Raw genomic sequence first — 9,584 nt, 5'->3', positions numbered from 1 at the left:
CATGCATGTAGAAAACTTGTTCTGAGTTAAAGCTGTCAAACAAGGTTTGAAGAAGAATAAAATGCCACTACCTGACGACAGCTAATGTAGAAAATACTTTTCTGATTATTTAGGCACAATGCGCTCTCCGTATACATAATACAAAAGCTTCGAGATGCATCTGCTGCCTGGCCGTCTATTAAACCTGTATAGAACAAAATGTCGCAGAAGTTAGCCCTTTTTCCACATGCGGATATTTTGTGTTGAGAAGTGTAGGTAATTACATTCTAAGTTCCATTAAATTGGTAACTTAAGCAGAGAGCAGAAGTGCGTTGTAAGAAATGTAGCAGCGAACTCGCGACATCTTATCTATGGTGCGTGACACTTACCGTTACGCTACTAGCTGTCATCTACCTACAGCACCTCCAGAAGTCAACAATAGTTCCTCCAGAACTTATGCATTCCACAGTGGAGTAAGATAATGCATATGGCCGGATCTAGACTTCTGAGAGACAGACTGTTACAGCTTTTCTTTTGCACTGCACGACGTTTTCAATAAGCAGATAGCGCAATAGAGTAGCTCAACTGGAAAGGAACACTTCCTCTTTAAATTTCTGCATCCTACACTGTTGGCAGTTCTGTGTAGGTGGCAGTTACATGATTTTATTTCGGTGATTACAAAATAGGGTCTACTGTATGCACTGGGTAGCCGAGGCAGCTAGTTCATGGCGATTCGGTCAACCAAGTAAATGAATGTACTGAACATGCTGCAAACCACTACAGGGAGCCTGTGTGTCAGAATTCTCATCGAGTGTGCCGCATCGGTGTTATGAAAGAAAAATGAGTCATACAGAATATGATTTTGTGGTCTGTTGGATTGATGATAGGTTCATATGATGATGGTCTGGGTTCGATTCCAACTTCTGCCCACAATTTTTAATAGGGAGAGACAGATTCTATTCTCTTCTGGCTACGCCAAGTGAAGAAGGTATAATGGCATTGTGGTCTGAAATTCACATAAAACATGATGTTCCTTCTCTACCAAGTAGTCGTTAGGTTGCACAACAATAAAGTCAGGAGTGGCGAAATGTGGTAACTCTGTCACCAGTAACCCTTCTTATACTAGTTATTTATTTATAGTGACGAAAGAAACGCTACGTAGAGTCACAGGACCCTTATTCCGCCTTTTATTTGAGCTTCTGTATGTAGATAAATTTGGTTCGGAACTTGGAATGCAACTCAGACCGCAATCTGGTCCCTTCGTGACAATATAGCTCGCCTAAAATTTGTTGTTTGTTTAAAACTGCAGATTCCTCAACATCTCAGCATATTGCGCGTGAATGGGTTCGAATGCTGGCCCGGCACTTAATTTTTCATTATGTATTATCAAGCTCTAGCATGAGAACACCTATCTGCTGATAAATAATAATTTTTATTTTTAATGCATTTTCTTTCGTTATCAACACTAAAGGTATCTGACGTTTTTGACTCCCAGTGAGACACAGAACTACACTCCTGGAAATGGAAAAAAGAACACATTGACACCGGTGTGTCAGACCCACCATACTTGCTCCGGACACTGCGAGAGGGCTGTACAAGCAATGATCACACGCACGGCACAGCGGACACACCAGGAACCGCGGTGTTGGCCGTCGAATGGCGCTAGCTACGCAGCATTTGTGCACCGCCGCCGTCAGTGTCAGCCAGTTTGCCGTAGCATACGGAGCTCCATCGCAGTCTTTAACACTGGTAGCATGCCGCGACAGCGTGGACGTGAACCGTATGTGCAGTTGACGGACTTTGAGCGAGGGCGTATAGTGGGCATGCGGGAGGCCGGGTGGACGTACCGCCGAATTGCTCAACACGTGGGGCGTGAGGTCTCCACAGTACATCGATGTTGTCGCCAGTGGTCGGCGGAAGGTGCACGTGCCCGTCGACCTGGGACCGGACCGCAGCGACGCACGGATGCACGCCAAGACCGTAGGATCCTACGCAGTGCCGTAGGGGACCGCACCGCCACTTCCCAGCAAATTAGGGACACTGTTGCTCCTGGGGTATCGGCGAGGACCATTCGCAACCGTCTCCATGAAGCTGGGCTACGGTCCCGCACACCGTTAGGCCGTCTTCCGCTCACGCCCCAACATCGTGCAGCCCGCCTCCAGTGGTGTCGCGACAGGCGTGAATGGAGGGACGAATGGAGACGTGTCGTCTTCAGCGATGAGAGTCGCTTCTGCCTTGGTGCCAATGATGGTCGTATGCGTGTTTGGCGCCGTGCAGGTGAGCGCCACAATCAGGACTGCATACGACCGAGGCACACAGGGCCAACACCCGGCATCATGGTGTGGGGAGCGATCTCCTACACTGGCCGTACACCACTGGTGATCGTCGAGGGGACACTGAATAGTGCACGGTACATCCAAACCGTCATCGAACCCATCGTTCTACCATTCCTAGACCGGCAAGGGAACTTGCTGTTCCAACAGGACAATGCACGTCCGCATGTATCCCGTGCCACCCAACGTGCTCTAGAAGGTGTAAGTCAACTACCCTGGCCAGCAAGATCTCCGGATCTGTCCCCCATTGAGCATGTTTGGGACTGGATGAAGCGTCGTCTCACGCGGTCTGCACGTCCAGCACGAACGCTGGTCCAACTGAGGCGCCAGGTGGAAATGGCATGGCAAGCCGTTCCACAGGACTACATCCAGCATCTCTACGATCGTCTCCATGGGAGAATAGCAGCCTGCATTGCTGCGAAAGGTGGATATACACTGTACTAGTGCCGACATTGTGCATGCTCTGTTGCCTGTGTCTATGTGCCTGTGGTTCTGTCAGTGTGAACATGTGATGTATCTGACCCCAGGAATGTGTCAATAAAGTTTCCCCTTCCTGGGACAATGAATTCACGGTGTTCTTATTTCAATTTCCAGGAGTGTATTTGAGAGATCACTCTAAATTCAAGGATGTTATTCCGAGCTGCTGGTGGAGAAAAATTCTGTAGCTGACGTCTGGTTGTGTGTACTCAACAACGGTATGTGTGGGGTTCGATTGAACTCTTCGTCATATTATTTCTAGTTAAAACATGCTCATATTTCGCTGCTGATGTAACAAACCCATATTTAACGTTCGTTTTGTCTAATATATAACAGCGGTAGTTTCCGGGTTGGACTGCTGGGAAGGAAAAAATAAATCTTTCGTCTAGTAATTTCAGTTCAAACATATAGCTACTGCCGAGAAAATCCGATATGCACATTTGATTGTGCTTCGATAACAATCCGATTAGGTTCTGGGCTCGAATCCCTGTCCAACACAAATCTTTACATCACAGCATTTCAAGTAAGTTACTTGTGAAGAAGCAATATTTAACATCTCTCGTAGTTCATTATCAGGGACAGTAGACGCTGGGTAGGAATTCGCGCCCGTTAAAAATGTTTACGTTATGTAATTTAAAGTTATTTGCTAACTGATACTGTCTAAAATCGAGGTATATCACTCTCTGTATGCCTAGTCAGGAATGACCGTTAGTTTCCGCCAGTCACGAAAAATTAGTCTGCATGACCTGGGTTTGAATCCAAATGCAGAACGAGACGGTTCGTCGTGTCATTTGAAGTTCATACATATTCTCAACTAGCTGCTCGTGAATAACCTAAATTTTTAATGTCATTTTCTGTTAAATAACAAGTACGGTATGTTACTTTGAAGAGGAATTCATGAATACGACGAACTTACTACGTGCATTAACTATCTGACGTAATAATGAGAGTAGTAACATTTCAGGTATGTTATTTATTGCAATAAATGTGAGCTTACAAGCCTTAAGGACAGTATTATCTGTGAGAAGGTATTCTCTGACATTTGTAGTATCGTGGTATTACTTTACATCTTGAAATATTGGGATACAGAGCAGTGTTTTCTAGTGGCGACTTGTTGGAGCCGTTTTCAATAGTCAAACGACTGTACCAAGGAGCGATTAGAGGACGTGCTAGACCGCTGCGCTATGTGGGTTGCATGAGAATCAGGCGAAATGCAATTCAGGTCGTTCGGATACTTTTGACCACGACTGTACATCGCGAATACCGGAGATCCTGACATCGCGCCTACGGTCCGCAATCCTGGCTGCTCCCAGAAGATCCAGCTTCGTTAAGCGGTAGACAGCGGCTGACACAAAATTTATTTATGATAACCTTGGTAAATCTCTCAACAAAATAGAATAGGCCATGGTCAGTTTGTGATGTATATAAATTTAAATTTGTCTGATGAAAGAACATTTGACGTAAACTGATAGTTAAAATTTTCTTAAAATCTGTATCTAAATAAACAGTGTCTCGTATTAAGCCAGGTTGTGTAAATATGAAAGACTTTAGAGTTGAGATGTAATTTAAATATAAAGTTCGTGATATCGTATGTATTAGGCCTACAATTGCACAGAAGGGAAACATGTACTAATACGTTATTTTCAATAAATAGGCCTATTGTCAGTAAATTTGAAGGGTAATATCCCACAGCTGTGTCGTGGTCTGTCAGCTCAGACTTTATTAATGGGCCTTTGTCGGAGGGCTGAATTTGAATTGATTTCTTGATTCGTGAGCACAGCTGACTCGATTCGTTATTTTTGACATTCCTCATATAGTAATATGATTGTAGCCATAAAACAGAATATTCAATATTCATTAGTTACAAATGACATAAAAGCCTAAACAAAGCAAACCCAATAGAAGTAATGCGGTTGTACCACGAACTACATATCAGAACATTAGTCATGATGATAAGAGCAATTCTAACACTTTCGTTGAAATGGTATCGTGAAAGGGCAAGCCGAACTAGCGTTAACTGATTAATCCATACTGTCTTGTGAACAATATAAACGATAAGGCTAAATACTTATGAAAACTTAGTGAGCTATGACATTACTGATAAATAAAGAGATCTGAAGTGATGGTCCCTAGGTAAGATAGTGTGGTTCCAAGTTTAATAGATATTACTTGTTACTTCTATTTAATAGAACCTGCGAAGAGTTTATTTTTGTACGACGACAGATATTTTATTAGTTTACTCGTTGAATGTCACTTTCACCTAACGCATTTCAAAAGCAACAACACAAGTCGAAACTACTCAGTAAGTTTGACATGAGCAGAAGTCTGACAGTTTTTCTAAAGAGAAGAATTAATTAATCCTGAAATGAATGAAAGACAAATGATTATGTGCAGTCCTCGCCCATAATTCTGGAGAGCGCAGATATATTGTTTAACGTTGGCTCACATTTCTCTCTGTTGCGACAAATTTATAGCTGACGCTCGTGAAATATTAACACAAGCCAGAAAAGAAGGGTTACATAATTTCGTTGTTTAAAAATAAACTACAATAATATTAGGCCGGTTATAATAATGGCGTGTCCAGACATGACCATCGACTGTAACAAGACAAATAATTCATCCGACCAGGCGACATGTTTCCATGCGATCTCGATTATCTCCCATCCACTGCAGTCGTAATTAACAATGTCGTTGGATGAACATAGGAAGTCTAGGGATTCTCATCTATGAAGACCCACGTTGTGTAGCACGTACTGTTCAGTGTACTTTGTAGCATCTGTAACCCCTCCGGCATTATGTCACGGGTTACCTACTATCCAACTTTACCCAAACAGAAAGCCTCTGACATTAAACGTTAAACGTCTCGTCGCCTACTCGTGGTTTGGTCACCCTTCAAGCACTTCCATAGATTTCACGAGAGTCAGCTTCACCGATTCCGGATTCCTCTTTCTCGGGTACCACATTGTAAACATTTTGCCATCGTCAAAATCGGTGATGTCTGTGTATTTACCCATTTGTTTGTATGGTTTATCCATTTTCTTCCGACTATGTATGAAGTCCCATTGCTTCCGGGCAACCTTCACCTCACCATTTCTTGTAAGAGAGGAGTATTATTGTCACTTTATTTCCCTTTGGAGTAAGGTCTTATGATCCAGGGAGGTTCGTAAGCCCACCTCCGATAACGTTTCTCGTCCCACGAGTCTTTTGAATTATTTGGTGCGGTCCTCTCCTGCACTGGCATTTTCACCCTATGTCCTCAATTATTTGTAGTATATATTCTAGTCTCTGTCTTTTTTAGCCTCTACCCCTATCTGCTCGTGGAATAAAGGAAGTTAATAGTCCCACTGGCTGTTAGCAGAAAAAGAGGCAGTCTAGCGATTTATAGCCCCTTAAAATGAATGGGAGTCACAGAAGGGAAGGATGAGAATTCTCAATACCCATCATGCAGTCGCATGACCTGCAGGGATCTTATATCTGCTGCGGATCGCCATTACAACACCATGCAGAATGAATATAAAGATTTTTTGATGATGAAAGAACAAGAAATTACAACGATCGACAGATGATATGTACAGGATTCATTACCCTGTACGTCAAGAATTGCTTTGTTCTAAATTAGCAGGCATGGAGCACGTGTTGAAATTGGTAGTATGAATGGTAAATTTGTGTAGTTGTAAGCATTATTACTTCGGCAGCTGCAACACTTTTTATGGAACTGAAAAGAACGTTAAGGAAAAGGTCACGTCTGGAACGATTTTTCAGTTTAAGACCCGCCAACGTGCAGTTTATGAAAGGGAAAAAGGAAAGCAGGGACGAAAATTTGGGCACTCCAAATGGTTCCCATATTCCTCACTTAAAGTGGACTTTACTGTACACCACCAACAGTAAGACGTTGCAAGGTCAGAAACAACTTATTTCTGATTTGGTGGGAATGCGTATCAGTTCGGATAAGAAGTTGTTTATTTGTGTGCGGCGTGGAGATGAGTTAAATAATAACGAAATAGAGAGTATTTACAGCACAAGAAAATATTTGTGTGTTTATTTAAGCTGGTCTGATTAGAGGTAACAGGCCCACTTGCGTCGGACCAAGGCACGACACATACAGCAGTTTTCTACATCATAGTACCTCAGAAATGACAATTTTAATATAACATAATAGCATTTAAGTGATATGAGTGGGTATAGAAACAATGTCAGTAAATAACACTCTTACATACTAATAAATTTAGTAACAGCAGTATTTCTACTACTGATGCTGCTGCTGCCATTAATAATGATGATAATAACAATAATAATAATAATTATCATCATCAAGTAATAATAATAACAGCAATAACGCCAATAATATGAATAATGATAGTGGAAGAAATAAAAAGAATTTTTATGCGAACAAAATAGATGTTTCCTGACACATGGAGTTCTGTGGAAAGGAAATTTAGGGAGACAGCATCAGCTAAGAATACTGTAAAATGAGGAAGATCTGGTTGGAAAGGAGGATGCATAGTGGTAATGAGTGCGTACTGGGACAATGCTAGTCATTATTGCTGCACCACTAGATACGTTATTAATGTCTTCTGAAGCTGGAGGTGTTATACAGTTACAGAATATCGTGGGGGACGTTATTCCAGAGACAGGTTAATGCTACTGAGAAGAACTTCGAAACAATGACTCAACAATGGAGTGGGACAGAAAGGGTTTTTCTCTGATGAGAACGGATGTTTTTTGCCGTATTGCTCTGAAAAGATCCTTAAGGTCTATAGGAGAAAAGAGGGACAGTGTACGCTGATAAGCCATGGAAATCTCTGCACATCTCTACACGCAGCTTTCGACGTTAGCCTCCATCGTCATCGTCAGGAACATCTTATTCTCTGCACTCAGCCAGGACAGCTGTGCATGTGATAGTGTGATATGACTAAAGAGTCGAACGTCGCAGATATACTGAACACGGGCATTCACAACCAGTTCCTAGGACGTGAACACCGTGAACATTCTTGCTAAAGACCTTGCAGGATAACATCGCTGTAATCAATAACTGGAAGCGTAACGTTTTGTACAAGGTCTGTTTCAGGCGAAGAGGGAAGAGCTTTTTACATTTTTGTATGACTTGTAGAGATGCTGACGCCTACTGGCACATAGCAGTTTCGTGCTCAGTCCAATTTAGATTTTAGTCCAATATTACTCCTACACTCTTTGCTGAAGGATATAAGATGATTTTTGACCCATTAGGATTAGAGATGGTAGGGATTCCCGATATTTCGTGCCAATGGGCATAGAATTTCCAACCAGTACTGTTCGAGTTTTGGATGGGTTTAGCTTTAACTATATAGTTTGGGCCCATTTCGATAGCATATACATGTCTGTATTGAAGTTATCGGTTACTGTCTTCTAGTTCATTGATTTACCACTTAGATACAATTCGAGGTCATCAGCGTACATGTGGTATTTGCGGTAGGACGAAACTAATGACCTCATCATAGACACCCAATGAAACTAGTACAGTACCTGATACTCAACCCTGGAGTCGCCTGATACTACCGGCGTTCATTGGGACTTTACGGTTCCAGACATCAGACCATGTCGGCGAGGTCTCAGTCGAAGTCGACAGTGTCAATGGCTTTGCTCAAGTCTATAAAGCACATGACAGCCTCCTCTTGTGCACACATGGCAAGCTTCAGGTCATGTGGTACATTTATTGAGGCAGATGTGCTGCGATGTTTACATAAACCTGGTCGATATTCGTCTAGTAGGTTTTCTGCAATTTGTTGGCTAGCTGGACTATATATTCTAAAGCCTTGGACAGAGCAGGAAGAATGCCAATAGGTCGGCAATCAGAGGGTACTGTGGCAATGCCCTTTCCAGGTAGAGGCTTAATTAGTCCCTGTTTTCAGGCAACAGGGTAAACGTTTGTGGTTAAGGAGTGGCTGAAGACATATGTTATAATAGGCTATTCGTATATAAAATCCGGTAGAAAGGTACTAAACGTCTTATAAGAAAGGATGGGAGTAATTAGCATGGCATCTTAAGCAGGAGAGAAGCAATGTTGTCTGTCAAGGACGGAGTAACAAATCAATATAAGCGCAACGGTTCTAGGCACGCTGTAAGAAAAAGTTCAATCCCATTCCTGAAATTAAATACGTTGTAAGAGTATTTTCCAAGACAAAACTAATGTATCGCCGAAATGGCAACTATTTTATTTGGATTTACACACGTAAATTAATTGTACTTTCTCTAACTGAATTCCAATGCAGCAGACTTCGACGTCTTTCATTCCGCCCAACCAGATCTTTGATCCTCCATTTATCGGCAACCTGAGAGGTTGTGGGGACGGTGCTGCAGGGGGAAGGAGGTGGAAGGAACGACAGTTTAGCGAGCTTTTACTGATATCCAGTATAGCCTTGCACTGGCATTCGAGAATTCTTTGAATCCTATAGCAGATGTTTTGTTCTTAAACATATTATTATATACTATTATGAGGTATTTAACGCCACTGGATGTTTTGTCCTTCGATGGCCGAGCGGTTCTAGGCTCGTCAGTCCGGAATCGCGCGACTGCTACGGTCGCAGGTTCGAATCCTGCCTCGGACATGGATGTGTGTGATGTCCTTAGGTTAGTTAGGTTTAAGTAGTTCTAAGTTCTAGGGGACTGATGACCTAAGATGTTAAGTCCCATAGTGCTCAGAGCCATTTTTTTGTTTTGTCGGTCACTGGTGTCGCACTACATAGTAACCGTCTCATCAGTTGATTTAGAATATTTACTCTATTATATTTTTGCTTAATTCTTGGGCCACAGTGCTTG

The sequence above is a fragment of the Schistocerca cancellata genome, chromosome 2 (assembly GCF_023864275.1).
Source record: "Schistocerca cancellata isolate TAMUIC-IGC-003103 chromosome 2, iqSchCanc2.1, whole genome shotgun sequence".
NCBI lineage: Eukaryota > Metazoa > Arthropoda > Insecta > Orthoptera > Acrididae > Schistocerca > Schistocerca cancellata.
This window is presented reverse-complemented; position numbering follows the sequence as displayed.